The 27,503-nt window shown below is 46.2% G+C and overlaps 1 protein-coding gene across 4 annotated transcripts in view; it reads right to left on the minus strand.

Moving 5' to 3' along the window:
- ARHGAP35 (Rho GTPase activating protein 35) overlaps positions 1 to 21,545 on the minus strand; it is a 142,942-nt gene extending 121,397 nt beyond the window's left edge. For 3 of the 4 annotated variants that reach the window (XM_053604163.1, XM_053604160.1, XM_053604165.1), the window contains exon 1: positions 21,414 to 21,544. The gene's annotated coding sequence lies outside the window, so the exon portion shown is untranslated. Of the gene's footprint in view, positions 1 to 21,413 lie in introns of all 4 variants that reach the window. The other variant, XM_053604161.1, reaches the window with a different exon arrangement.
- Between the last annotated feature and the right edge of the window lie 5,958 nt (positions 21,546 to 27,503).

The following is a 27,503-nucleotide window of genomic DNA, read 5'->3' on the forward strand; positions in this document are numbered from 1 at the left end:
TTTTGCTACTGTTATGAATCGTAATGTAAATATCTGATATGCAGGATGGTCTTAGGTGACCCCTGTGAAAGGGTCATTTGACCCCCAAAGGGGTCGCGACCCACAGGTTGAGAACCGTTGACTTTGAGGGTTCAAGACTTTAGTGGAGGAAGTAACTGCAAATGTGGCAGAAACAGCATGAGAAATAAAATGAGAACTGAGGCCTGAAGATGTGACTTAACTGCTACAATCTTCATGATAAAACTTAAACAGAGGGCGGTGCCTGTGGCTCAGTGAGTAGGGCGCTGGCCCATATGCCAAGGGTGGTGGGTTCAAAGCCAGCCCCGGCCAAACTGCAACAACAACAACAACAAAAATAGCCAGGTGTTGTGGTGGGCGCCTGTAGTCCCAGCTGCTTGGGAAGCTGAGGCAAGAGAATCGCCTTAAGCCCAAGAGTTAAAGGTTGCTGTGAGCCGTGTGACATCATGGCACTCTATCCGAGGGCAATACAGTGAGACTCTGTCTCTACAAAAAAAAAAAAAAAAAACTTAAACAGAGGAGGAATTGCTTCTCATGGATAATTAAAAGTGATTTCTTAAGATGGAATCTACTCCGGGTGAAGACACTTTGAACATTGTTGAAATAACAACAATGAATAAAGCACAGAATAAAGCAGTGGCAGAGTTTGAAAGGACTGCCTCCAGTTTTGAAAGTTCTACTGTGGATAAAATGCTATTAAACAGCAACACATGCTACAGAGTAATCTTCCACAAAAGACAGTCAATGGATGCAGCACTGTTGTCTTATTTTAAGAAATTGACACAGCCATCCCAACCTTCAGCAATTACCACTGATCAGTCAGCAGCCGTCAACATCAACCCTTTATCAGCAAAAAGATTATGACTTTCTAAAGGCTCAGATGGGGCGGCGCCTGTGACTCAGTGGGCAGGGCGCCAGCCCCATATACCGAGGGTAGGGGGTTCAAACCCAGCCCCGGCCAAACTGCAACAAGAAAATAGCCAGGCATTCTGGAGGGTGCCTGTAGTCCTGGGTAGTAGGGAGGCTGGGGAAAGAGAATCGCCTAAGCCCAGGAGTTGGAGGTTGCTGTGAGCTGTGACATCATAGCACTCTACCAAGGGCAACAAAGTGAGACTCTGTCTCTAAAAAAAAATAGATAAATAAAATAAAATAAAGGCTCAGATGATAACTTTTCAGCAATATTTTTAAATTAAGGTATGTACATTTTTTAGACATACTACTACTGCACACTTAAAAAACTACAGTATAATATAAACTTTTATATGCACTGGGAAACAAAAAAATTTATGTGACTCATTTTATTACAATATTCTCTTTACTGCAGTGGTCTGGAACCAAGCCCACACCATCTCCAAAGTAAGCCTTATTTGTTTTCCCAGGACCATATTCTTTAGCTGGTCTATAAAAGCCAAATCCAGGTACCACAGCACTAATAATGACATTTACTAAGCAGTTATCAGGACCCAGGCATTATTTTAAGCTCCTTAAATATACTATTTTAGGGCGGCGCCTGTGGCTCAGTCAGTAAGGCGCCGGCCCCATATACCAAGGGTGGCGGGTTCAAACCCAACCCCGGCCAAACTGCAACCAAAAAATAGCCGGGCGTTGTGGCGGGCACCTGTAGTCCCAGCTACTTGGGAGGCTGAGGCAAGAGAATCGCTTAAGCCCAGGAGTTGGAGGTTGCTGTGAGCTGTGTGAGGCCACGGCACTCTACCAAGGGCCATAAAGTGAGACTCTGTCTCTATAAAAAAAAAATATATATATATATATACTATTTTAATTTGCACAGTGACAATGAGTAGACACTACTATATTACCCTTTTTATAGATGAGGTGCCTGTGGCACCAGATGTTTAAGTGCCTTGTCTCAGGGTGCAGAGTTGGTAAGAGGTAGAATTGGGACTCAGACCCAAGCCATACGTAATGAGAGAAGGAGTAACTGAGGCCCCAGTCCTCTGACATTGGGAATACCAAACAAACCTCAACAACTGCTATTTGGCTTATGATATGAGTTAACATTTAGATGTGAGAGACACTTAACTAAAATTACCCTCAAACTAACTAAGTGCTACCTGGGGCACTGCATGCTGTACAAAGACCAGGAGATAACCAAAATCAATAGGATGAGTTGCTCTACAGATCCAAAATTTCATCATGCTGCCTTGTAGCACTCCCACATGCTCACCTACCTTAACATTTTAATCAACCAAATTGTTCTTATTCTCCCAACAAACTCAAAAAGGTTATTTCAACTTTATAGTTCTCATGTTCACTCTTGGCTTTAGTTGTCAAAAAATAAAAGACTCTGGGAGGGGCGGCGCCTGTGGCTCAAGGAGTAGGGCGCTGGTCCCATATGCCGGAGGTGGCGGGTTCAAACCCAGCCCCGGCCAAAAACCACAAAAAAAAAAAAAAAAAGACTCTGGGAGGTATAGTGGGTCATGACTATAATCCTAGCACTCTGGGGGGGGCCAAGGTGAGTGGATTGCCTGAGCTCAGGATTTGGAATCACCCTGAGCAAGAGCAAGACCCCATCTCTAAAAATAGCCAGGTATTGTGGCTGGCACCTGCAGTCCCAGCTACCTGGGAGGTAAGGCAAGAGTTCAGCTTGAGCCCAAGACTTTGAGTTTGCTGTGAACTATGACAACACCACACTTGACCGAGGGCAACTATACAGGATTAAACATCATACTAACTACAATAGCCACTAATGTCATAACTCATCTGACACTGTCAATCTGTGTCTCGCGTGATCATTTACACGGTTGTGACAGGCGACAAAGTGAAACTGTCTCAAAACTCAAACAAACAAATACATAACTCTGTGGCAGGCAGAATAGGCATTTAAGCCCATTTTATAGACAGAAGAACTCAAAATAAGAATAAGTGACTTGTCTTAGGGCACAGAGTAGATATGAAGCAAATGAAAATTAACAATAAAAAAGTTTCTTTCCTCTGTGTGACTTGAGGAATCCCAAGAATCTAAAGATTGAAAAACTGGTAGACTTCATCTTTTCCAGGTTTCTCTCACTTAAACCTCATACCTTTGCCTATCGTGAACTGAATTTAAAAACGTAAAATTTATTTTAAGTAAAAAAAAAGAAACTCATACCTTTATTCAAGAAATACAGTGTTCCTATTGGTCAGTCTAGCCTTGTTCTAGTTAACATCACAGAATAAATGGAGGAACAAAAAGACAAAATTCCCACAGAGGTTCCAAAACTCTTTTTATTGCCTCCTGATGCCTAAATGCACACCCCTAGGTCTTCTGGAACTCTCCCCCATGAGAGAAAGAATGATCAGTAAATAAACAGATATGTGTATGCAAATGTCTTGTTAAATAACAATGAAAAGCAAATGGGGTGAACTTTAAAAAAATCGACAAATTAGGGCAGTGCCTGTGGCTCAGTGGGTAGGGCACTGGCCCCCATATACCCAGGGTGGCGGGCTCAAACCTGGCCCTGGCCAAATTGCAACAAAAAATACCGGGTGTTGTGGTGGGTGCCTGTAGTCCCAGCTACTCAGGAGGCTAAGGCAAGGAGTTAGAGGTTGCTGTGATCTGTGATGCCACAGCACTCTACTGAGGGCGACAAACTGAGACTCTGTCTCTTAAAAAAAAAAAAAAATCAACAAATTATTCCTTAGTCAGACAAAATATGAGCTTGGGCCAGTTTTTTAAAAAGTTCTTTCTCATAAGAAGATAAAATCTTTCTACTCAATGTATTTTTTTTTTTTTTTTGAGACAGTCTCACTAAGTCACCCTCAGTAGAGTGCCATGGCGTCACAGCTCACAGGAACCTCAAATTCCTGGGCCCAAGCCACTCTCCTGTCTCAGCCTCCCAAGTAGCTGGGACCACAGGCGCTTCCACAACATCTGGCCACCTTCTGTTACAGTTATCATTGTTTTCCAGCTGGCCAGAGCCAGTTTCAATCCCACCAGCCTCAGTGTATATGGCTGGCACTGTAACCACTGTGCTACGAGCCATCTAGTCAATGCATTCCTATATTGAAATGTTTAGTCATACTTATTCTTTTTTTGCAGTTTTTGGCTGGGGCTGGGTTCAAACACGCCACCTCCAGCCCATGGGGCTGGCTCCCTACTCCACTGAGCCACAGGTGCCACCCAGTCATACTTATTCTTAAAGACATGATGGGGCAGGGGGAAATTAGGCCATTGGCCTTCTAAAATTTTTACTTTCTGCTACAGAAACAGGGTGTTCCTTGTACTACCTGTAGGGGAAGAATTACTTTTGTTTTATAAATGGTGTATAAACTCAGAGAGTTGAAGAGGCATGTTTTGTGTAATTGGTACTCTGAACAGTGTAGAAACCCAAACATTAGTTGAATAGGGAGAAAGACAAATAAAACATGTCTTCTTCTATACTCTAGCAATAAAGAACTAATTTGTTCCCTCTTTGGCTTAATGTCCCTTTGTTACTTTATTTAAATATTTAAATAAAATTAAACAGATTAGGGGCAGTGCCTGTGGCTCAAAGGAGTAGGGTGCTGGTCCCATAGGCCAGAGGTGGTGGGTTCAAATCCAGCCCTGGCCAAAAACGGCAAAAAAAAAAAAAAAAATTAAACAGATTAAATATTGAATAAATTAGTAATACATCTTATTAAAAGGTTTTTGGCCCATAAAAGGGAACAGATTATCTAATTTGATGGCCATCCGACTTTGACCACAACGATCTTTTCTCTTTTTTTTTTTGTAGAGACAGAGTCTCACTTTACCGCCTTTGGTAGAGTGCCACTATGTCACAGGACTCACAGCAACCTCTAGCTCTTGGGCTTCCGCGATTCTCCTGCCTCAGCCTCCCGAGCAGCTGTGACTACAGGCGCCCGCCACAACGCCCGGCTATTTTTTGGTTGCAGTTCAGCCGGGGCTGGGTTTGAACCCACCACCCTTGGTATATGGGGCCGGTGCCCTACTCACTGAGCCACAGGCGCCACCCAGGATCTTTTCTCTTAAAATGAGCACATTTGTGGGGGAACACCCCACTGAAAAGTTAACTGAGGGTTCTCAGTTCTAGGTATCAACCATGGAATTGACTTCAGTCCTCTTTATCTCTGGAGTGAGATCACATTGTGTAAAAGCATTCTGGAAAGTGTATATAAAGCATAGGAGAGAAAGCAGTACAGAGCAGAGGCTCTTCTAGGCAAGATGGTTCTAGGAACCTATTAGTCATATGGTCTTGGACAAGTCCTCTGGCTGACGGTTCAGTTCTCCACCCAAAAAAGGAAAATAACCACCTACCTCAGAGGATTATTGTAAGAATATGAGGTAACAGGGGGTGCCTGAGGCTCAGTGGGTAGGGTGCGGGCCCCATATACCAAGGGTGGCGGGTTCAAACCCAGCCCTGGCCAAACTGCAACAAAAAAATAGCCGGGCATTGTGGTGGGCGCCTTTAGTCCCAGCTACTTGGGAGGCTGAGGCAAGAGAATCGCCTAAGCCCAGGAGTTGGAGGTTGCTGTAAGCTGTGATGCCACCACAGCACTCTACCAAGGGCGATAAAACGAGACTCTGTCTCTACAAAAAAAAAAAAAAAAAAGGAATATGAGGTAACACTCAGTAGTGTTTTCATAAGCAATAAGCAGGTTACTGTTATCAATAATATTACTAATAATTTGATTATTCCCTAAGAAAGGCTTTTTTTTTTTACAGTTTTTGGCAGGGGCTGGGTTTGAACCTGCCACCTCCGGCATGTGGGGCCGGCGCCCTACTCCTCTGAGCCACAGGCGATGCCCAAGGCTCTTTACTTTTTTTTTTTTTTTTAGAGACAGATTCTCACTTTATCACCCTCAGTAGAGTGCTGTGGCGTCACACTCCTCACAGCAACCTCCAACTCCTGGGCTTAGGCGATTCTCTTGCCTCAGCCTCCGGAGGAGCTGGGACTACAGGCACCCGCCACAATGCCTGGCTATTTTTTATTTGTTGCAGTTTGGCCGGGGCCGGGTTTGAACCCGCCACCCTCAGTATATGGGGCTGGTGCCCTACCCACTGAACCAGACGTGCCACCCAAGGCTCTTTACTTTTAAAAGTACTAAAGTCCAATGGATCTGACTATGACTAATTGCTTCCTTTCAGCTTAATTTTTACTTCGTATGTTTATAAGAAAAACTGAACATGGCAGTTCAGTGCCTATAGCTCAGCGGCTAGGGCGCCAGCCACATACACCAGAGCTGGTGGGTTCGAACCCAGCCCAGGTCTGCCAAACAATGACAACTGCAACAAAAAAATAGCCAGGCATTGTGGCGGACACCTGTAGGCCCAGCTGCTTGGGAGGCTGAGGTAAGAGAATCGCTTGAGCCCAAGAGTTGGAAGTTACTGTGAGCTGTGATGCCACAGTACTCTACGCCAGGTGATATGTGAGACTCTTGTCTCGAAAAAAAGAAATGAAAAAGAAAAACCCAAACACAGACAGGAAGCGGTGGCTCATGTCTGTGATACCAACACCTGGTAGGCCAAAGCAGGTAGATTACTTGAGCTCAGGAGTTTGAGACCAGCCTAAGCAAGAGCAAGACTCTGCCTGTAAAAATAGCCAGGTGTCGTGGCAGGTGCCCGCTAGTCCCAGTTACCTGGAAGGTTGAGGCAAGAGGACTGCTTAAGCCCAAGAGTTTGAGGTTGCTGTGAGCTTGTGATGCCATAGCACTTTACTGAGGGAAACAAAGTGAGACTGTCTCAAAAAAAAAAGGAGGCTCGGCACTGTAGCGCAATGTCTATTGGCGCCAGCCACATAACATTGAAGGTGGCAGATTCGAACCTGGCCTGGGCTAGCTAAACAACAATGACAACTGCAACAAAAAATAGCAAGGAGTTGTGGTGGGCGCCTGTAGCCCCAGCTACTTGGGAGGCTGAGGCAAGAGAATCACTTAAGCCTAAGAGTTTGAGGTTACTGTGAGTTGTGATGCCACGCCACTCTACCCAGGGCGACATTGAGACTGTCTCAAAAAAAAAAAAAAGGAAAAAAAAAAGAAAAACTGGGCAGCACCTGTGACTCAGTAGGTAGGGCGCCAGCCCCATATACCAAGGGTGGTGGGTTCAGACCCGGCCCTGGCCAAACTGCAACAAAAAAACAGCCAGGTGTTGTGGGGGGTCCCTACAGTCCCAGCTACTCGGGAGGCCGAGGCAAGAGAATTGCCTAAGACCAGGAGTTGGAGGTTGCTGTGAGCTGTGACGTTACAGCACTGTACCAAGGGTGATAAAGTGAGACTCTGGCTCAAAAAAAAAAAAAGAAATTATATATATATATATGGCGGCGCCTATGGCTCAATGGAGGGTGCCGGCCCCATATACCGGAGGTGGTGGGTTCAAACAGGGCCCAGCCCAAAAACTGCAAAAAAAAAAAAAAAAATATATATATATATATATATATATTTATACACATACATATATATATAAAAGAAAAACCAAACACAATACAACCACACTGGGGGAAAAATCTTTTTTTTCTAAATCAAAAATAATAAAATCACTGTTGAAAACTTGAGAAAACTCAAAAACAATTTTTTATCACCCATAACCCTACTACATAGAGATAACTACTAGTAGCATTTCAACATATTTCTCCCACTTTTTCCCATATATTTTAAAATAACTGGACTCACACTGTTTATAGTTCTGTATCCTGCTTTTTCCCATAACTTAATTTTGTGTGCACTTTCCCATGTCAAGTATTCTCAAAAACATACTTTTTAAATGACTCTATACTTTTCCATAAAGCAGCCATTCCTAAAGGTTAAAACATGTAGGTTGTTTTTCTTTTTTATATAATTAATAAACATCACTATACTTAACATCTTTGTATACGATCTTGATTCAGATCTCTATTTCTTGGTCCATATAAATTTGTATGATTAGATCAACAACTGTATGTCTCTTTAAAACACTATCAAATTGCTTTCCAGAAAATTAACATCAGTTGTTAGGCTTGACAACAGTTTGAATAGCAGTTCCATCACATTCTCTCCAGCAGTGACCACTATTTCCTTTTAATTCCCAGCAAACAGAAATCAAAATAATCCAAAATTACAACGCAAGTTAGAAAAGATGTTGTTAAAAGAATTTCATACTTGTGCTAATTTACATCCCATTCACTGCTATTCTATTCTTTCTCAGGTATGTGACCTTGCACAGAGGAGGAAAAGTCAGATATCTTCTACATGGCCAAGTGTGGTGGCTCACACCTGTAATCCCAGCACTCTGTAAAAGCCAATGAGGGTGGATTACATGAGGTCTGGAGGTCAAGACCTACTTGAGCAAGAGCAAGAACCCTGTCTCTGCTAAAAATAGAAAAAAATAGCTGGGCGTTGTGGTGGGCACCTGTAGTCCCAGCTACTAGGGAGGCTGAGGTAAGGGATTGCTCAAACCCAAGTTTGAGGTTGCTGTGAGCTATGGCATGGCACTCTACGCAGGGAGACAGAGTGACACTGCCTCAAAAAAAAAAAAACTCCTACATGTTCACATATATTAAATATAAAGTCATAATTGAAGTCTTACACAGAATGACTCCCTAATAATTTCGAATTTGTTAAAAATTATGTAAAAAAGGAATTTATGCTCCATCATATGAAAAGGGGGCTGTATAAAAAATTCAGAAATATGCCAGGCACACTGTCTCACGCCCGTAATCCTAACACCCTGGGAGGCCAAGGCAGGTGGATTGCCTGAGCTCAGGAGTTCGAGCCCAGCCTGAGCCAGACCCCACCTCTAAAAATAGTCAGGCTTTGTGGCGGGTGCCTATAGTTCCAGCTACTCAGGAGGCTGAGGCAAGGGATAACTTGAGTCCAAGAGCTTGAGGTTCCTGTGAGCTATGATGCTACAGCACTCTACTGAGGGTGACAAAGTGACACTGTCTCAAAAAAAATAAATAAATAAAATAAAAAAAACAACGTACAGAAACTAGAAATATACACTTATAGGCTTGGTGCCTGTAGCTCAGAGGCCAGGGCATGAGCCACATACACCAGAGCTGGCCGAAGAGTTTGAGGTTGTGGTGGGCTGTGACATTACGGCACTCTACTGAGGATGACATAGTGAAACTCTATCTCAAAAAAAAATTTTTTTAATTTTTTTTTATGTAGAGACCGAGTCTCACTTTACCGCCCTCGGTAGAGTGCCATGACGTCACACGGCTCACAGCAACCTCCAGCTTTTGGGCTTATGCGATTCTCTTGTCTCAGCCTCCCAAGCAGCTGGGACTACAGGCACCCGCCACAACACCCGGCTATTTTTTGGTTGCAGTTTGGCCGAGGCTGGGTTTGAACCTGCTACCCTCGGTATATGGGGCCAGCGCCCTACTCGCTGAGCCATAGGCGCCACCAAAAAATATATATATATTTTATCTGCATTCCTTAACTGACCATTGAAGGAAGAAATTTCTTATACACATGCACAGGCAGTATTAAAGAAGCATATAGTAATTTCAGGCCATTAAAAAGGTTATCACATTAAAAAGAAGTTATAACAAAAGCAGCATCCACCAGCCTCAACCTGCAAACTTTTTTGAGACAGAGCCTCAAGCTGTCGCCCTGGGTAGAGTGCCGTGGCATCACACAGCTCACAGCAACCTCCAACTCCTGGGCTTGAGCGATTCTCTTGCCTCAGCCTCCCAAGTAGCTGGGACTACAGGCATCCACCACAACGCCCGGCTTTTTGGTTGTAGCTCATTGTTTGGCAGGCTTGGGCTGGATTTGAACCCGCTAGTTCTGGTGTAAGTGGTTGGCGCCTTAGCTGCTTGAGCTACAGGTGCCGAGCCTCAACCTGCAAACTTAATAGGCACTTTTGAAAAGTAAAGACCTTGTGTTTCATCACTAAGCATTTGGGTACTCAGCTGAGGTGGATGGATTGCCTGAGCTCACAGGTTCGAGACCAGCCTGAGCCACAGAAAGACCTCATCTCTAAAAATAGCCAGGCTTTGTGGTGGTTGCCTGTAGTCCCAGCTACTTGGGAGGCAGAGGCAAGAGAATCGCATAAGCCCAACAGTCTGAACTTGCTATGATCTGTGACATCCTGGCACTGTACTGAGGGCAACAAAGTGAGACTGTCTCAAAATAAACAAAAAACAAAAACTAAGCTTTTTTACTCTATCCCCAGTGAAACAATTCCCTTGAAGTGAACATCATTCTAGCAGAAGATAATAGATTTCAAGAGTCTGATAATCTTGTTATTAATGCAGTGCTGACTTTTATACAATCAGTTTGTTACTTCAACAAAGAACACTTTTAACGGCCCATGGAAATTAATAGTAATCATTTTCCTTTGTCTTATTCTTTTTAGACAGTCTCATGTTCTCACCCTCAGTAGAATACCCTGGCGTCATAGCTTACAGCAACCTCAAATTCTTGGCCTCAAGCCATTCTCTTGCCTCAGCCTCCCAAGTAGTTGGGACTACAGGCTCCTGCCACAATGCCCGGCTATTTTTAAAGGTAAGTCTCACTCTGGCTCAGGCTAGTCTAGAACCTGTAAGCTCAGGTGATCCACCCTCCTTGGCCTCCCAGAGTACTAGGATTACAGGCTTGAGCCATCCCTTTGTCTTAATTCTTAAGTAGTGCTGGCTGCAAGAGATAAAGCCCCATTGACCTTTCTTTTAAATGGATATAGGGAAAAGTACAATATAATTTTTTTTTAACAATTCAGGAGGCTATTAACTATAACTGGCCAACATTCACCCTAACATTTTTTAAAATACGGAAATTTAGGGGCCAGGCATGGTGGCTCATGCCTATAATCCTAGAGGCAGGTAGGCTGCTTGAGTTCACAAGTTCCAGACCAGCCTAAGCAAGAGTAAGATACTGTCTCTAAAAAATAGCCGGGTATTGTGGCACATGCCCAGCTACTTGGGAGGCTGAGGCAAGAGGATTGCTTATGCCCAGGAGTTTCAGGTTGCTGGGAGCTAAGACCTAAGGAGGGTGATAAAGTGATACTCTGTCTCCAAAACACAAACTAACAAACAAAAAGAAACCTGTAATTCAAAAAGTTACTAAGTAAAGTATTACAGTGAGCTCCACATAAATAACTCAAGAGGCAAAGTATATTCCTATGCACACACATTTTTTTTTTGTGTGTGTGACAGAGCCAAAGCTTCATTGTCACCCAACTACAGTGCAGTGGCATCATCATAGCTCATTGCAACCTCAAAGTCCTGAGCTCAGGCAACCATCCCACGTGTCTCCCAGAGTGCTAGGATTGTAGGTGTGAGCCCAGGCCCCACCTGGCTATTTTTTTCTTTTATTAGTAGACATGGGGTCTCCCACTTGCTCAAACTGGTCTCAAATTCCTGACTTCAGGTGATCCTCCAGCCTGTCTTCCAGAGTGCACAAGGCCCGGCATGTTTACTTTCCATCAATATAGAAGTGGCAGGGGTCGAATCTGGCCCTGGCCAAACTGCAACAAAAAATAGCCAGGTGCCTGTAGTCCCAGCTACTAGGGAGGCTGAGGCAAGAGAATGGCCTAAGCCCAGGAGTTGGAGGTTGCTGTGAGCTGTAATGTACTGTACCAAGGGTGAGACTCTGGTAAAGTGAGACTGTCTCCAAAAAAAAAAAAGGAAAAAAACCACAGTAATAGGTGGCTACAAAGTACAAAGTATTTTGTTAGATTTTAGGAGGAAATTGAAGATCATATGGGAAGGTCCCCATCCTCAAAGAGTTTACTATCTAGATAAAGGTGATCCAAGTATTGTTAACTATAAAATAACGCAGGATAGAAACAAACCAATTTTCAATTTTCAAATGGAGCACTACTGTCCAGATAAATAAAAATGATTAAGCCACTCAGTTAGTAAATGGCAGAGTTGGGGTGAGGACCCAGGTTTCTTCAACATTCTTTACACTGTAGAAAGCTGCCTTTCAACTGTTCAAATTCAATTATCAATTTACTACAGTGACCAAGAAGAGAACATCTTCCAAATAGAAGGCAGAGATACTAGGAGAGCAACAGAATGAAAAACCTACAGATACACAATGTAATAGTCACAAATGCTGCAAACTTCATAAAATGAAAATGTTATTTTATTTTTTTAGAGAAAGTCTCATTTTGTCGCCCTCAGTAGAGTGCTGTGGTGTCATAGCTCACAGCAACCTCTAGCTCTTGGGCTTAGATGATTCTCTTGCCTCAGCCTCCTGAGTAGCTGGAACTATAGGCGCTCACCACAATGCCCGGCTATTTTTTTGTTGTAATTTGGCCAGGGCTGGGTTTGAATCTGCCACCTTCAGTATATGGGGCCAGTGCCCTAGTCACTAAGCCACAGGAGCCGCCCGAAAATGTTAGTTTTAATAAAGGAAGACGAAGGAGATAGGCAAGTTTGGCTATTTTCAACTAAAATAAATATTACTCTCCTATGATGATACTTTATGGCTGAAAGTACTTGGTTCTCTGCTAATATATCAACTTAATGGTGTTTCTCAACATTGGAGAATTAAATAAATGAAAATTAGACTGATGGGGTGGCAACTGTGGCTCAGTGAGTAGGGCGCCGGCCCCATATGCCGACGGTGGTGGGTTCAAACCCAGCCCCGGCCAAATTGCAACAAAAAAATAGCCAGGCGTTGTGGAGGGCGCCTGTAGTCCCAGCTGCTCGGGAGGCTGAGGCAAGAGAATCGTGTAAGCCCAGAGTTAGAGGTTGCTGTGAGCCGTGTGACGCCATGGCACTCTACCCAAGGGCGGTACAGTGAGACTCTATGTCTTTACAAAAAAAAAAAAAGAAAATTAGACTGACAGATGCCAAAAGTTATTTTCAAGAATTCTTCATAGATGAGGCCTGATAAGGCACTGTATCAAAAGTTAAATAGAAATAAACTTTCAGGAAAATGAACATGAATGATTTGTTTGCATTTCTTAATACCAGCAATTCAAGTGCTATTCAGACCATTGCTATTTGAGAGCCTAGGTCAACAATGACTCAGCTTCAAAAATTCCATATTGTTTTTAAAAGAGGTGTATGGTTTTAGTTACCCAGTTAATATAATATGGATAGCCTCAACCCCCAAATTATAAACTAATTTCCATGTGAATGGCTTGAAAAAATGGTGTTTATTTTATATTTGAAACAGTAAACAACAAAGGTAATCCAGTTTGTTTTATTCCATCTCCCAGGAAGAGTTCCCTACCCGGATTCTGGTTATAGGATATTAAGAAAGGAAGTCTAGGGGTTAGCAGTAAGGGAGGGAATCTAAGAGCAGCACTAGGAACCCAGTCTTAGTTCCAGCTCTAACATGGTAAGTGACTCAGGATGACAAGGATCTATAACCAGGGCTGGCAGCACACTAGGTCTCAGATTAGGAAGGTGAATTCCAGAGAGGTAACATAATTTGTTCAAGGTCCCAACTAAATAGCACAAGGCCTAGACCAGTGTTTTTCTACCTTTTTTTTATCTCACAGCACACTAGAACCTATAGCTAAATTCCATGGTATAGTTAAATTATGTTGATCAAAAGAGTAAAAAAAAAAAAGAATATACTTAATGTGCTTTAAACTTTTTTTGAAACTAATTAATGATCTTTAAAAGTTTTTGAAGCAGGGCGGCGCCTGTGGCTCAGTCAGTAAGGCGCCGGCCCCATATACAGAGGGTGGTGGGTTCAAACCTGGCCCCTGCTGAACTGCAACCAAAAAATAGCTGGGCGTTGTGGTGGGCGCCTGTTGTCCCAGCTACTTGGGAGGCTGAGGCAAGAGAATCGCTTAAGCCCAGGAGTTGGAGGTTGCCGTGCCATGGCACTCTACTGAGGGCCATAAAAGTGAGACTCTGTCTCTACAAAAAAAAAAAAAATTTTTGAAGCACATCAGTTTTTAACCACTGGCCTATACTGAAGCCTAGGTCTCCTGCCTTATGTCCGCTACTTTTCTATTATGGCAGGAAGACTCCATTTTCCCAACTGTACATATGGAAGCTAGAGCAGGCACTCGTTTTCAAACCAAGTTCCACCAAACCCCAAGAGTCAAAGGATGTACTTCTGCTAGTTACTTTCCCTCTTCAAGTGAAGAATCACCATTTCATCTGCTTCATATATTTTGGGTAAGAAATCTTTTTTTTTTTTTTTGTGGTTTTTGGCCGGGTCCTGGGTTTGAACCCGTCACCTCCGGCATATGGGACTGGCGCCCTACTCCTTGAGCCACAGGCACCACCTTGAGTAAGAAATCTTAAAACAACTAGACTAGATCAACCAAATGTCACACTGAGTAAATTAAGACCCTGTTTAGACTGCCAGGGAGTGAATGACAATAGTCACAGCAGATCATACCAAGTGGCCTGCCATCTCTTGGAAGACCAAAGACAAGAAAGCAGACCAGAACCAGAGAGAGACAACTACTCCCACCTTTCCAATCTCCACCTACGCTGACCTGATGCATTACCCCATCACACAAGAGACTGACCAAACACCTGTGAGGCTGTAGTTTACTGTTATCTGCACGCCCATGCGTCTGCATATGGACTTCTTTCATTTGTTTAGTACCAATGAGAATGATTACTTTCTGATTTGTTACTGTCCTAAATGCTTCAGCTTTCATTGTGCCAAGAAAAACAGGGAGCAGGTAAGGGAGAGAGAAGACATAATTAAAAAGAAAGGTTAATTTAAAAAAAAAATGAACAGAAAGGAAGAGAGGAATTTGATCAGGCCAATTTCTAAAAGTATTTACAAAGATTTTCCAGACAGGGCAAGAGTCCCTGAAGACATTTTATTAGGTTGAAAACCACCAACTATCACCATCTCTGCTCCACACCTCACCTCAATTGGCACACTAACCAACAGAAGGTCAAAGCTACCACCTCACATTTCTTTAACTCCCAATTCTGTCATGAAAGCAAACGTCAATGCTGGAATGGACAATGATGTTACTATCAGAAAAATCTTTGGAACGTGAGTTACCAGTTTAACAAGAAAAATCATCTCTTTATTCTTCTGTCTCCTCTCGTCCTATTACATAAACTTAAGCTTTGGGCATGCAGAAACTTTTTATCCAGCCAGTGACAGTAAAATGTTGAAACACAAATTTAACTGTACTGCATACTGAGTTTCTATTCTTAACTAGCTATCACTTTCACATTAAGAATAAAAAATAGGCGGCGCCTGTGGCTCAAAGGAGTAGGGCACTGGCCCCATATGCCGGAGGTGGCGGATTCAAACCCAGCCCTGGCCAAAAACTGCAAAAAAAAAAAAAAAAGAAGAATATAAAATAAGGCTCAGCACCTGTGGCTCAGGTGGCTAAGGCACCAGCCACATACACATGAGCTGGTGGGTTCGAATGTAGCCTGGGCCTGCCAAACAACAATGACAGCTGCAACCAAAAAATAGCCCAGCATTGTGGCAGGCACCTGTAGTCCCAGCTACTCGGGAGACTGAGGCAAGAGAATCGCTTGAGCCCAGGAGTTGGAGGTTGCTGTGAGCTGTGATGCCACAGCCCTCTACCCAGGGCAACAGCTTGAGGTTCTGTCTCAAAAAAAAAAAAAAAGAGTAAAAAAAAACAAGGCTCCACGCCCATAGCACAGTGGTTACAGCGCCAGCCATATACACTGAGGCTGGTGGGTTTGAACCCAGCCTGGGCCAGCTAAAGCAACAATGACAACTGCAACAATAACAACAACAAAAAATAGCCAGGCGTTATGGTGGGCGCCAGTAATCCTAGCTACTTGGAAGGCTGAGGCAAGAGAAGCACTTAAATACAACAGTTGGCGGTTGCTGTGAGCTGTGACAGCACAGTACTCTACTGAGGGCAACATAGTGAGACTCTGTCTAAAAAAAAAGAATAAAAAACAACTATTTATACCAACATGCGGAACACAAACTCTAAATAAATTTAGAGAATTAGTCATAATAAAGTAGGCCAAAGATTCACCAATGGAAATGAACTAAAATTCTTTAAGTCAATAATGGTAAAAACCCATGCTATCTTTAAAATTACCAGACTCTGGCTCAGTGCCCATAGCTCAGTAAGTAGGGCACCAGCCATATACACCAATGCTGGCAGGTTCAAGCCAGGCCCGGGCCTGCTAAACCGACAATGACAACTGCAACCATAAAAAAAAATAGCCGAGGGCGGCGCCTGTGGCTCAGTGAGTAGGGCGCTGGCCCCATATACCGAGGGTGGTGGGTTCAAACCTGCCCCGGCCAAACTGCAACAAAAAAATAGCCAGACGTTGTGGCGGGCGCCTGTAGTCCCAGCTACTTGGGAGGCTGAGGCAGGAGAATCGCCTAAGCCCAGGAGTTGGAGGTTGCTGTGAGCTGTGTGACGCCACGGCACTCTATCGAGGGCAATAAAGTGAAACTCTGTCTCTACAAAAAAAATAGCCGAACGTTGTGGTGGGCACCTGTAGTCTCAGCTACTTCAGAGGCTGACGCAAGAGAATCACTTAAGCCCAACAGTTGGAGGTTGCTGTGAGCTGTGACGCCACAGCACTCTACCCAGGGTGACAGCTTGAGGCTCTGTCTCAGAAAAAAAAAAAAAAAGTTCTTCCAGTAAATGCTTCTTCACAACTGGATGGCTACTTTAATATGCAACTGCAGGCTATGGAGAGGAAAAAAAAATGAGGCTTCTGGTTTACTTAAGAAATAAAATAAATAAACTGAGAACATGCAAAAGATTTTCTCCCCCAAGTTAAGGAAGGAAAATGGCTGAATGGCTTTTCTGTAAAACTAACCTCAACCCCTCAATAAATTTCCTAAACCCTACGCCAACCACAGAATCACTGAAGAAAACAGCTCAGGGAAAGGTAGCTAAGGCACATTTTTCAGATAATAAGACTATAAGTCCAGCTAGGTGTGGTGGCTCATGCCTGTAATCCCAGCACTCGGGAGGCTGAGGCAGGTGGACTGCCTGAGCTCATAGGTTAGAGACCAGCCTGAGCAAGAGCGAGACCCTATTTCTAAAAAATAGCCAGCGCAGGGGCAAGACATGATTGCAAGAGGGACTTTGCCTAACAATTGCAATCAATATAACCTGGCTTATTGTACCCTCAATGAATCCCCAACAAAAAAAAAAAAAAAAAATTATAAAAAAAATAAAGAAAAAAGAAAAGAAAAACAAAAATGAAAAAAAAAAAAAAAATAGGCAGCGCAGGGCGCCACCTGTGGCTCAGTGAGTAGGGCGCCGACCCCATATACCAAGGGTGGTGAGTTCAAACCTGCCCCGGCCAAACTGCAACAAAAAATAGCTGGGCGTTGTGGCGGGCGCCTGTGGTCCCAGCTACTGGGGAGGCTGAGGCAAGAGAATAGCCTAAGCCCAGGAGCTGGAGGTTGCTATGAGCTGTGATGGCACAGCTCTCTACCAAAGGCGATAAAGTGAGACTCTGTCTCTACCAAAACAAACAAACAAAAAAAATAGCCAGCGCTGAGGTAGGTGCCTATAGTCCCAGCTACCTGGGAAGCTGAGGCAAGAGAATCACGTGAGCTGCAGAGTTTGAGGTTGCTGTGAGCTAAGATGCCATAGCACTCTACCAAGGGTGACCAAGTGAGACTCTGTATCAAAAAAAAAAAAGACTAAAAGTTCAATCATATCAGCCAGTTCCTGGCACCCCTTTCTAATTCTACCAAATCAAGTCACTCAAAAAACTTGGAGAATGGCTCTGCACCTGTAGCTCAGCGGCTAGGGCGCCAGCCACATACACAGGAGCTGGCAGGTTCAAACCCAGCCTGGGCTGCCAAACAACAGTGACAACTTTAACCAAAAAATAGCTGGGCATTGTGGTGGGCGCCTGTAGTCCCAGCTACTTGGGAGGCTGAGGCAAGAGAATCGCTTAAGCCCAAGAGCTGGAGGTTGTTTGAGCTGTGACACCAAGGCACTCTACCGAGGGCAAAATAGTGAGATTCTGTCTCAAACAAAAAAACAAAAACACAAAACTTTGAGAATGTCAGGGTCCACCCACACATCCCTTGTACGCCAGTGAGTCCCCAGAATCCAGGGTGGATCAGCCCAGAGGCACTCTGCTCCTGTGGCAGGGAGAGACTGCAATACCAGAGGGCAGAAATCTGAGTGACACTTGGCACTTGCTCTTTCAACAAACAATTGCAAAGTGCTTTCCAAACTCAGGCGCTCACCATTTTGAAGAGCTATCCCTGGGTGGGCAAAGGTGAAAAAGAAATAAGCCTACCCTCCCAAAGCTCCTCCCCCAAGGTCACACTGCAAACCAGAGGCCATTAGGGAAGGCAAGATTTCTGTAGGCCCAGAGCAGTAAACATCAAGTGTGGCCTTAACCCCTGGTCAGATCGGGGAGAACTTGAGAACTGGCATTTCCCCAGCTAGGAATGAAACAAAAATATGATTTGTGAGATAGGAAAAAAAAAGCATACTTCAAAATTCTCCCAAGGGGTGATGGCTTGGAGGTGGAAAGAGGGAGGGAGTACAACTGTCTTTCCACAATAGCTCAGAAGGAAGGAGGAAAGGTGAGAAAGAATAAAAATCTGTGGGCCAGGCTCAGTGGCTCACACCTGTAATCCTAGCAGTCTGGAAGGCTGAGGCAGGTGGATTGCCTGAGCTCACTGGTTCAAGACCAGCCTGAGCAAGAGCAAGACCCCATCTCTAAATACAGCTGGGCATTGTGGCGGGCTCCTATAGTCCCAGCTACTCGGGAGGCTGAGGCAAGAGAATTGCTTGAGCCCAAGAGTTTGAGGTTGCTGTGAGCTATGATGCCAGGGTAGTCTACCAAGGGCGACAAAGTCAGACTCTGTCTCAAAATAAATTAGAAATAAATACAGATCTGTGAACAGTTGCTTCTCCTTTTCCAAAGGACACATAGCTGCAAAGCCCACAGATCTGAACCAAGGAGAGCAAATAGAGCATAGAAAAGGATACAGGGCAGTAGAAAGAGAGCTACCCCCCACCTCTAACCTTTGTAGAAGTGAGACAAATGGGGGAGACACTCCTGGACTCCAGAGATCAGTAAACAAATCAACCAACCCCTAAATACCTAGATCTCACAGCAACCCTGGGGGGAAAACGCTCAGGGTTAGGGCGTAAAAGAGCAAATGTGCAGTCTAAGAACAAGGAGAATGTAAGGTCCAGTCTAGCCCCTGAACCTCCAAAGCTGAGGGATGGAGAAGACAGACATGCCTGAAAAGGGAAGCACCTCATGGGGAATAGGTGGACGACGGATGGGGAACGGGGAGAGGCAGGTCTAAATGAGAAAAGAAGCCTGACACAATATAAGGGGAAAAGAAAAAAGGTGAGAAACAAAGTAAATCTAGATGGAAAAGAACTGGAAGAGGGATATGAAAAAGGAGTGAGAATCTCAAAGAACTGAGGTAGCTCCGAAAAGAAAGCAGGGAATATATAGGAAGGAATGATTAAAAAGACACTTTAATGTCAGAAATGGGGGGAATGAGAACTCAAACAAGAGGCAAGAGACATGGTAATGGAAGGACAAATACAAGAGAGGAGAGTGAGGGTGAGAGCTGAATCAAAATCGTGAGGGGAAAGAATGTCACGTGGAAAACTTAGAATAGAGAGGGAAGAGAAGGCTTGGTGCCCATAGTTCAGTGGTTAGATGCCGGCCACATACACCAAGCAGGCGGGTTCGAACCCAGCCTGGGCCTGATAAACAATGACAACTGCCAACAAAAAAAATAGCCTAGTGTAATTGTAAAAGCTCTCTCTTGTCACTGTGTTATACTTAAGCATTGCCAAAGTTTTTGTTAGTCTTGCATGCTTAATAAAAGTGCTGAGACTGTTATTAAGTAAAAAAAAAAAAATAGCCTAGTGTTGTGGCAGGCACCTGGAGTCCCAGCTACTCGGGAGGCTGAAGCAAAAGAATTGCTTAAGCCCAAGAGTTCACGGTTGCTATGAGCTGTGACACCATGGCACTCTACTAAGGGTGACATAGTGAGACCCTATCTCAAAAAAAGAAAAAAAAAAAAAAAAGGGAAGAGAAGTGGGACAGTTATAAGAAAATTAATGCTATAGAGGACCTACTCCAAGAGACAGCAATAGAAAATTTTAAAACGGGTACAAAAATATGCAGGCAAGTGGACAGCTCCAAAGGGGCAGAACAAGGGAAGAAATACACTAAAGAGGATGGAGGTAGAATCAAACAAATTAAAGAAAGAGCAGTTGCAAACAGGCAGGATGGGATGTAGAATGGAATGGGGATGGGAATGGGTCAGAGTTATCAGAGGTATAGCAAGGTAAAGGCAAATCTAAGAAGGGCCAAAATGGGGAGGAGAACACTTGGACCTAAGAGAGGGCAGGAAGCAGATTTTTAGGCAGAGAACTGAAGGGGAGATAGCCCTAAGAAAGGAGAAACAAACAAATGGAGTAGCTCAGAGGAATACCAAAAAGGAGGTGGGAAGAAGAGGAATCCTCCGGGAGAAGACTGAGGCAAAGCTTAAGCTGAAAGAGACAGAGTTATGGAGAGATTAGGGAAGTGAATGGCAGAAATGAGACCTGCAGGGCCAGAGAAGGGGGAGGAGATTGCTTCCCGGGAAGGCAGAGTCTGAAAGCAAACAGGTTAGGGGAGCACAGCAAGATCTGAGAGCAGGCAAGGGGCAGAGAAGGTAGACAGAAAGGTCTGGAAGCGTGGAAAGGCTCTGAAATGACAAACGGGAGCAAGAGCTGAGATGGGGAGGAGGCCACCATGGTGCATCCAAGTCCAAGAGTGGACAGAGGACAGAAGTGACTGATCTGGGGCATGAATGGGTCAGAGAGCCAGACAAGGGGCATCCTGAGGGTGCAGCAGGTCTTGTGAGAGGGCAGGGACAGAAATGTGAGCACTAGGGCCCTAGAGGTAGGTGGGATTATGTCCAAGGGGAAAATACAGGGCAGCAGTGCCTATGAACAGGGGTCTCAGATGGATCTCCAAGGACGTGGAACCGCAGGTCCTAAAGGGACAGCTCCTGGGGGCGCAGTAGATTCTGAGAAAAAGAATAATGGCACAGTAGACAGTAGATAGGTCAAAAAGGGGCCAGAGACAGATCCAAAGGGTGGTGAAAGCAGAATCGGAGAAGAGGCAGAGGGTCATGGATCTCAGAAATGGGAGCCAAAATTAAGGGATGCAGAATGGTCACTGAGAAGGTGGGTCTCATAAGCAACGCAGGGTCCAGGTGGAGCGAAGGGCATTGCTGAGGAACGGAAAAGGAAAGAAGGGCGATGAACTGGGAACACTGTAGCTGAAATGGGGGGGCCCGGGGCAGACGCCAAGATCCCAATGGCTGTGGGGTGGGGGCAGACGCCGGGACAGCAAGGTTGGGGCGGGCAGGGCAGGTCTTAAGGGCAGACAGGCCCCGCGGACCGGACCAAAGAGCGAATCCACTGGGACGGCGGGGCTCGGGGACCTGGGGGGCCGCTCCCTCCCCTCCCCCTCCAACTCCTCCATTGTTCGCAGGCTCCGGGCCCCGCGGTCCCCGCCTTCCCCCGGACCCTGCGGCGGGGCGGCGCCCGGCCTCGCCGCCCGGGGCTCGCGAGCTCGCGCACTCACCAGCTGGGTGCCCTCAGCGCGGACCCGGCCTCCAGGATACCAGCAGCAGCAACGGTGGCCCCGGCGCCATGTTCCCCAGCTCCTAGTCCAGCGGCGGCTGAGGCGGCGGCGGCTCCGGCGGCGGGGGGCCAGGCGGACCCTCCCTCGCGGGCTCCCACCTCCGCCTCCTCCACCTCCTCCTCCCGCCGCGCCGCGGCTCTCCCTCGGGGCGGGGGGCGGGGAGGAGAAGGGGGGAGGGGCGGGAACCAGGGGGAGGGCGGACCAGCCTCGCTCGCTTTCTCCCGCCCTCCCTCGCAATGGCGACTGCCGCTCCCGCTCGCGCGCCCCCTCGCTACCGCGCGTGCGTGGCGCGAGGACCGTTGCAGGAGGATAACGGCCCCTAAGCGAACCTCGCCAAAGGATGACTAGCGCGGGTCAGTGGGGAGAAGAAAGAGCGCGTGCGTTCCCAAGGGGCTCACTGCCACAGCCGAGACCTGGGTCTGGGTGCGGGTGAGGAGGGGTGCAATGCGCCTGCGCCACAAAAAATGCCGCTATTGCGGCTGCTGCGGCGCGAGACCGAGCGCGAGGTGACCGGCTAACCGGCAGAGGGAGCGGAGTAGGCAAGTGCGCGTGCGCGAGAAGGATTGCCAGCCGGCGCGGCTCCTGGCGCAAGGCGGAGGGAGTGGCCCGCGGCAAGTGCGCGTCCTTGTGCGCACCACTAGCTGCTGACCGGTAGCCTCACACTGGCTCCTGGAGAAAGCTAGAGGGAGGCGGGATGACCCGGCTTTGGGGCGGGGGCGAAGGGCGCGATCCCGCTCACGCGGGACCTGACCAGCCAATGGGATGAAAGGGGAGGTGGGTTTGCCGCGTGAGCCGCAGCCCCCTGGATAACTGAGGAGGGAAGGAGCGACGTAACGTGGGGCGGTGGGGTGGAGCTGAGGAGGAGGGCGCTAACTACTGAGAGAGCTAATTGGGGGACACGAGGAGGCGTGGCTCTCTCCGGCCAAATCCGAGCTTCGGAATTAGTCGTCCCGAAAAAAGGGGCGGAACTGAAGAGCGCGTGCTCTTTCCCCCGGCAGAGAAGAAAATCTGCAGACATCGCGCTCACTGTGGTACTGGTTCTTGCTTCTGCGTTCGCCTGGGAGGGGGAAGACTACCTGGATCTTAGGACAGACCTGGTCTCTGATTCAGCATTGGGCAAATGGTTGCAAATTAGGTGTCAATTTGGGCACCTGGAGGGGAAGTAATTGTGATGAGACGGGGCACGGCTGTAACCCTTGGCTCCTCTGGTTTGAGGAGGGGTTCCTCTGGGACTTCTCCGGAAGTACGGATCGTGCAAGATGAGCTTTCCCGGGAGCCAAGCCAATATTTGTGGAATGCATGAAAAAAAGCCATGTTTCCTACTGAATTTGCATTTCTTTCCTCAGTCTCTCTGTCCATAAAGTGGGGTAACAATCGTACCCTCACAGGATTGCTATGAGAATCAAATAAGTTATACTTGTAAAGCGCAGAAAATATGCCTTGCACCTAGTAAGCGCTCCATAAGCCTTGACAAAATTATATGGACTCGTTTTAACATTAATCCCATTAAATAAAGCTTTTACAGATTAAAGGTCATTTCCGTTGACTTTTTAATTTAACACTTAATTCATGAAGGCTGATTTTTACATGTTAGGGACTTTTTTTTTTTTTTGTAGAGACAGAGTCTCACTTTATGGCCCTCAGCAGAGTGCCGTGGCCTCACGCAGCTCACAGCAACCTCCAACTCCTGGGCTTAAGCGATTCTCCTGCCTCAGCCTCCCGAGCAGCTGGGACCACAGGCGCCCGCCACAACGCCCGGCTATTTTTTTTTTTTTTTTTGGTTGCAGTTTGGCCGGGGCCGGGTTTGAACCCGCCACCCTCGGCATATGGGGCCGGCGCCCTACCGACTGAGCCACAGGCGCCGCCCTAGGGACTTTTTTTGTAGAGACAGATTCTCACTTTGTCACCCTCGGTAGAGTGCTGTGGCGTCACGGCTCACAGCAACTTCCAGCTCTTGGGCTTAGGCGATTCTCTTGCCTCAGCCTCCCGAGTAGCTGGGACTACAGGCACCCTCCACAACGCCCGGCTATTTTTTGTTGCAGTTTGGCCGAGGCCGGCTTCGAACCCCGCCACTCCCGGTAAATGTGGCCGGTGCCGTACTCACTGAGCCACAGGCGCCGCCCAGGGACTTTTTTTTTTTTTTTCTTTTACTTTTCTTTAAGCACTGTGGACCGTCAAGTCTATTGCATGGGTTGTCAATGCAAACTGATGCATAAGTGTGTGTAAATGATTTTTGAGTTCACTTGAGGAAACACCCGGAAAAGGGGAGTGGAGCTGGAATACCCCTGCTTCAAATTAATCTCTATAAGGCCTATACGGTGTTCCAGGTTTTTCCAACCTTGGGAAATTTGTGAAATGCCAGCACCTGGAGAAGAGAGACAGTTGGCTTACTGTGTACCCAGGGTCCCCTGTCCCCTGTTCTGGAGCCCAACTCCTTTATCCTTCTAGCCTCAGTTTGAAGTCATTTTCTCAGAATAACCTTCCAGATTTGGCTTGACCCCTCTTTTATTATTATTATTTTAAATTATTATTATTATTATTATTTTTTGTAGAGACAGAGTCTCACTTTATGGCCCTTGGTAGAGTGCCGTGGGGTAACAGCTAACAGCTCACCACAACCTCCAACTCCTGGGTTTAGGCGATTCTCTTGCCTCAGCCTCCTAAGTAGCTGGGACTACAGGGACCGGCCACAACGTCCAGCTATTTTTTTGTTGCAGTTTGGCCGGGGCTGGGTCTTAACCCGCCACCCTCGGTATACGGGGCCGGCGCCCTACCCACTGAGCCACAGGCGCCGCCCAAGCCCTCCTTCTTTAGTAAAAATGAATACTTTGAGCCAGGCAGTGTTCTAAAACACTTCAGACTACTAACTTAATCCTCACAACAACCTTATGAGTAGATTATAAGGTACAGAGAGGTTACACAGCTAGTAAGTAAAAGATTTGAGATGTGGAGCCAGGTGACTTACACACCTATCATTTCCTCATGGCACTTCAATGGAGTTTGAAGTTCTGGGTTTAGTGTCACCATTTTATGTGTGAACTCTTTGAAACAGTGACTCTGGCTAATTCCAAATTCTGGCAAATAGCCCACAATAAACACTTGTTAATGGATACCATGACCAAGGGGAGTGTGTCAAAGGTGATAGTGATATTCAGCAGTGAGATATGTAGCACTATTCCTAGGATGAGTTGGCAAACTTAATTATCCAACCTTGTAAACAAATGAATTCAATATTAAACAAAGGTAATGGTAAGCACTGAGGACATAGTCGCCAAAAAGACAAAATCCTTGTCCACTAATTCCATCTTAGATGTTCCCACTCCCAAGAGATCCTCCCACACTGATAACCTGAGTTAGGTTTTCCCTTAAAGCTCTGATCACCCTGGGTCATCCCTGTCTGGTGAAACATCTTTTCCCTCTTACTGTGAGCCGGTGTTGGTAGGGCTAGGGCTGTCTCAATCACTGTCAATGTCCCTACTACGGAGCCAGGCACAAGATAAGGGATAGGCAGTGTTTTGTAGATCTAGGCGCAAGGCGGAGGCTCAGGCAGTGTTTTGTTGCATGAACAGAACCATCAAGGAGGACATTCCCAGCTCTGCAATTTTTTCCAGTGCGCCAGAGGGCGGAGGGTAACTAGCAAGCCAACCACAGGAAGCAGGCTTCCCTGGGGGCAGCCACCCCCGCGCACCCGGTTAGCCTCCACTCCAGGACAAATAAACAACCGAGTAAACAATTAGCCAACGGAGAGAAGCGCCCGAATGGCCTGAGGTCACACCAACCAGAGAGCTGGGGTTGTTACGAGGTGTGGTACAGGGTCCTGGCCCCACATTGGAGAGAAGCACAGGCAAAAATAATTCACAGAATTTTGCAAGGAGTGTGAGGTGCTGGCTTTCTCCATTCCGGAGAGTCTGCAAGAATCACAAAAAGACTGGGAACCAGGGGGCGGAGCCTGTGGCTCAGTGGGTAGGGCGCTGGCTCCATGTACCGAGGGTGGAGGGTTCAAACCCGGGCCCTGGCAAATTGCAACAAAAAAATAGCCGGGCGTTGTGGCGGGTCCCCGTAGTCCCAGCTTCTCGGGAGCCTGAGGCAAGAGAATCGCCCAAGCCTAGGAGTTGGAGGTTGCTGTCAGCTGTGTCACGCAATGGCACTCTACCGAGGGCGATAAAGTGAAACTCTTGTCTCTACAAAAAAAATAAATAAAAGATTGGGAACCAGGTCAGTGGTGACCAGGGAGCCAATGAGACCACAGCGCCGCCTGCAAACAGAATTGAGGAAGCTGCAGCAAGTTGATGCCGCTGGGCTGTCAAAGAGCGGTGGACTCTTCAGCCATTGGTTGGAAGGGCAGCCAATCACCAAAGGAACGAGAGGCGGAGACTCTGTATAGTTTCATCACCTGCCTAGGTGTTTAGGATGCCCGCACTAACTAGTTCATGGAAGAATACGTAAGGAACTCGCCCTCGGTAGAGTGCTGTGGCATCACAGCTCACAGCAACCTCAAACTCTGGGCTTAAGTGATTCTCTTGCTTCAGCCTCCCAAGTAGCTGGGACTACAGGCGTCTGCCACAGCACCCGGCTGTTTCTTTGTTGCAGTTGTCGTTGTTTAGCTGGCTGGGGTCGGGTTGGAACCCGCCAGCCTTGGTGAATGTGGCTGGCACCCTACCCACTGAGGTACGGGCGCCGCCATGAACTTCTCTATTTTTTTTTTTTTTTTAGAGACAGAGTCTCACTTTATCACCCTCAGTAAAGTGCTGTGACGTCACAGCTCACAGCAACTTCCAACTCCTGGGTTTAGGCGATTCTCTTGCCTCAGCCTCCCCAGTAGCTGGGACTACAGGCGCCTGCCACAACGCACGGCTATTTTTTTGTTGCAGTTTGGCCGGGACTGGGTTTGAACCCACCACCCTCGGTATAGGGGGCTGGCACCCTACTCACTGAGCCACAAGTACTGCCCGAACTTCTCTATTTTTATAGATTTTTATTAAATTGAAATATAACATATATACCTAGAAGTACACGAATACTCTGGTTTCTCTTCAGATCGTATAAATCTTTCGCCTTTTACCTAGAAGTACACAAGTCACAAGTGTTCAGCTCAATGAATATTCACAAAGGGAACACAGCCTTGTAACTTTCACCCGGGTAAAGAACCAGGGTTGACTAATCTCTCAGAAGCCACCTGATGTCTCGTTCCATTCTCTCCCCTCTCCCCACAAGAGAAACTTTATTCTACCTATGACTGTAAATTGGTTTTGCCTATTTTCATACTTTTTTTTTGAGACAGAGTCTCACAATGTCATCCTCGGTAGAATGCTGTGGCGTCACAGCTCACAGCAACCTCAAACTCTTGGCTTAAGCGATTCTCTTGCCTCAGCATCACGAATAGCTGAGACTACAGGCGCCTGCTACAACGCCCAACTATTTTTTTGTTACAGTTGTTTAGCTGGCCTGGGCTGGGTTCTAACCCGCCCCCCTCTGTGTATGTGGCTGGCGCGGTAACCACTGTGCTATGGGCAACGAGCCTTATTTTCATACTTTATACAAATGTCATCATACATTCCTTTGTGCCCAGCTTCTCATGACCAACATTGTGAAATTCATCCACGTTACTGTGTGTAGGTATAGATGGTTCATCCTGGCCGTTGCTGAGTTGTATTCCACTGTATGGACTAACTATGATGTATTTACCCATTCTACAATTGGTGACGTTCTAAGTAGTTTCTACATTTTGACCATTAAGAATAGTGTCGCTATGAGGTCTAGAGCATGTCTTTTGGTAAACATACATACATACTTCTGCTAAGTATGTACCTGAGTGAAACTGATGGTCATGACTTGTGCTCGTATTGACCTTCCCCAAGCAGTTCTCCTAAGTGAAAGTACCAATTTGTAGTCCCATGAGACATGTATGAGAATTTCAGCTACTCCACATTTTCCCAAACACTTGCTATTGTCTGTCATTTAACTTATGCTATTCCAAAGGTGGTATGGTGGTATCCCATTGTATTTTTAATTTGTCATTCCCAAATGATT

The sequence above is a fragment of the Nycticebus coucang genome, chromosome 10 (assembly GCF_027406575.1).
Source record: "Nycticebus coucang isolate mNycCou1 chromosome 10, mNycCou1.pri, whole genome shotgun sequence".
NCBI classification, from domain to species: Eukaryota; Metazoa; Chordata; class Mammalia; order Primates; family Lorisidae; genus Nycticebus; species Nycticebus coucang.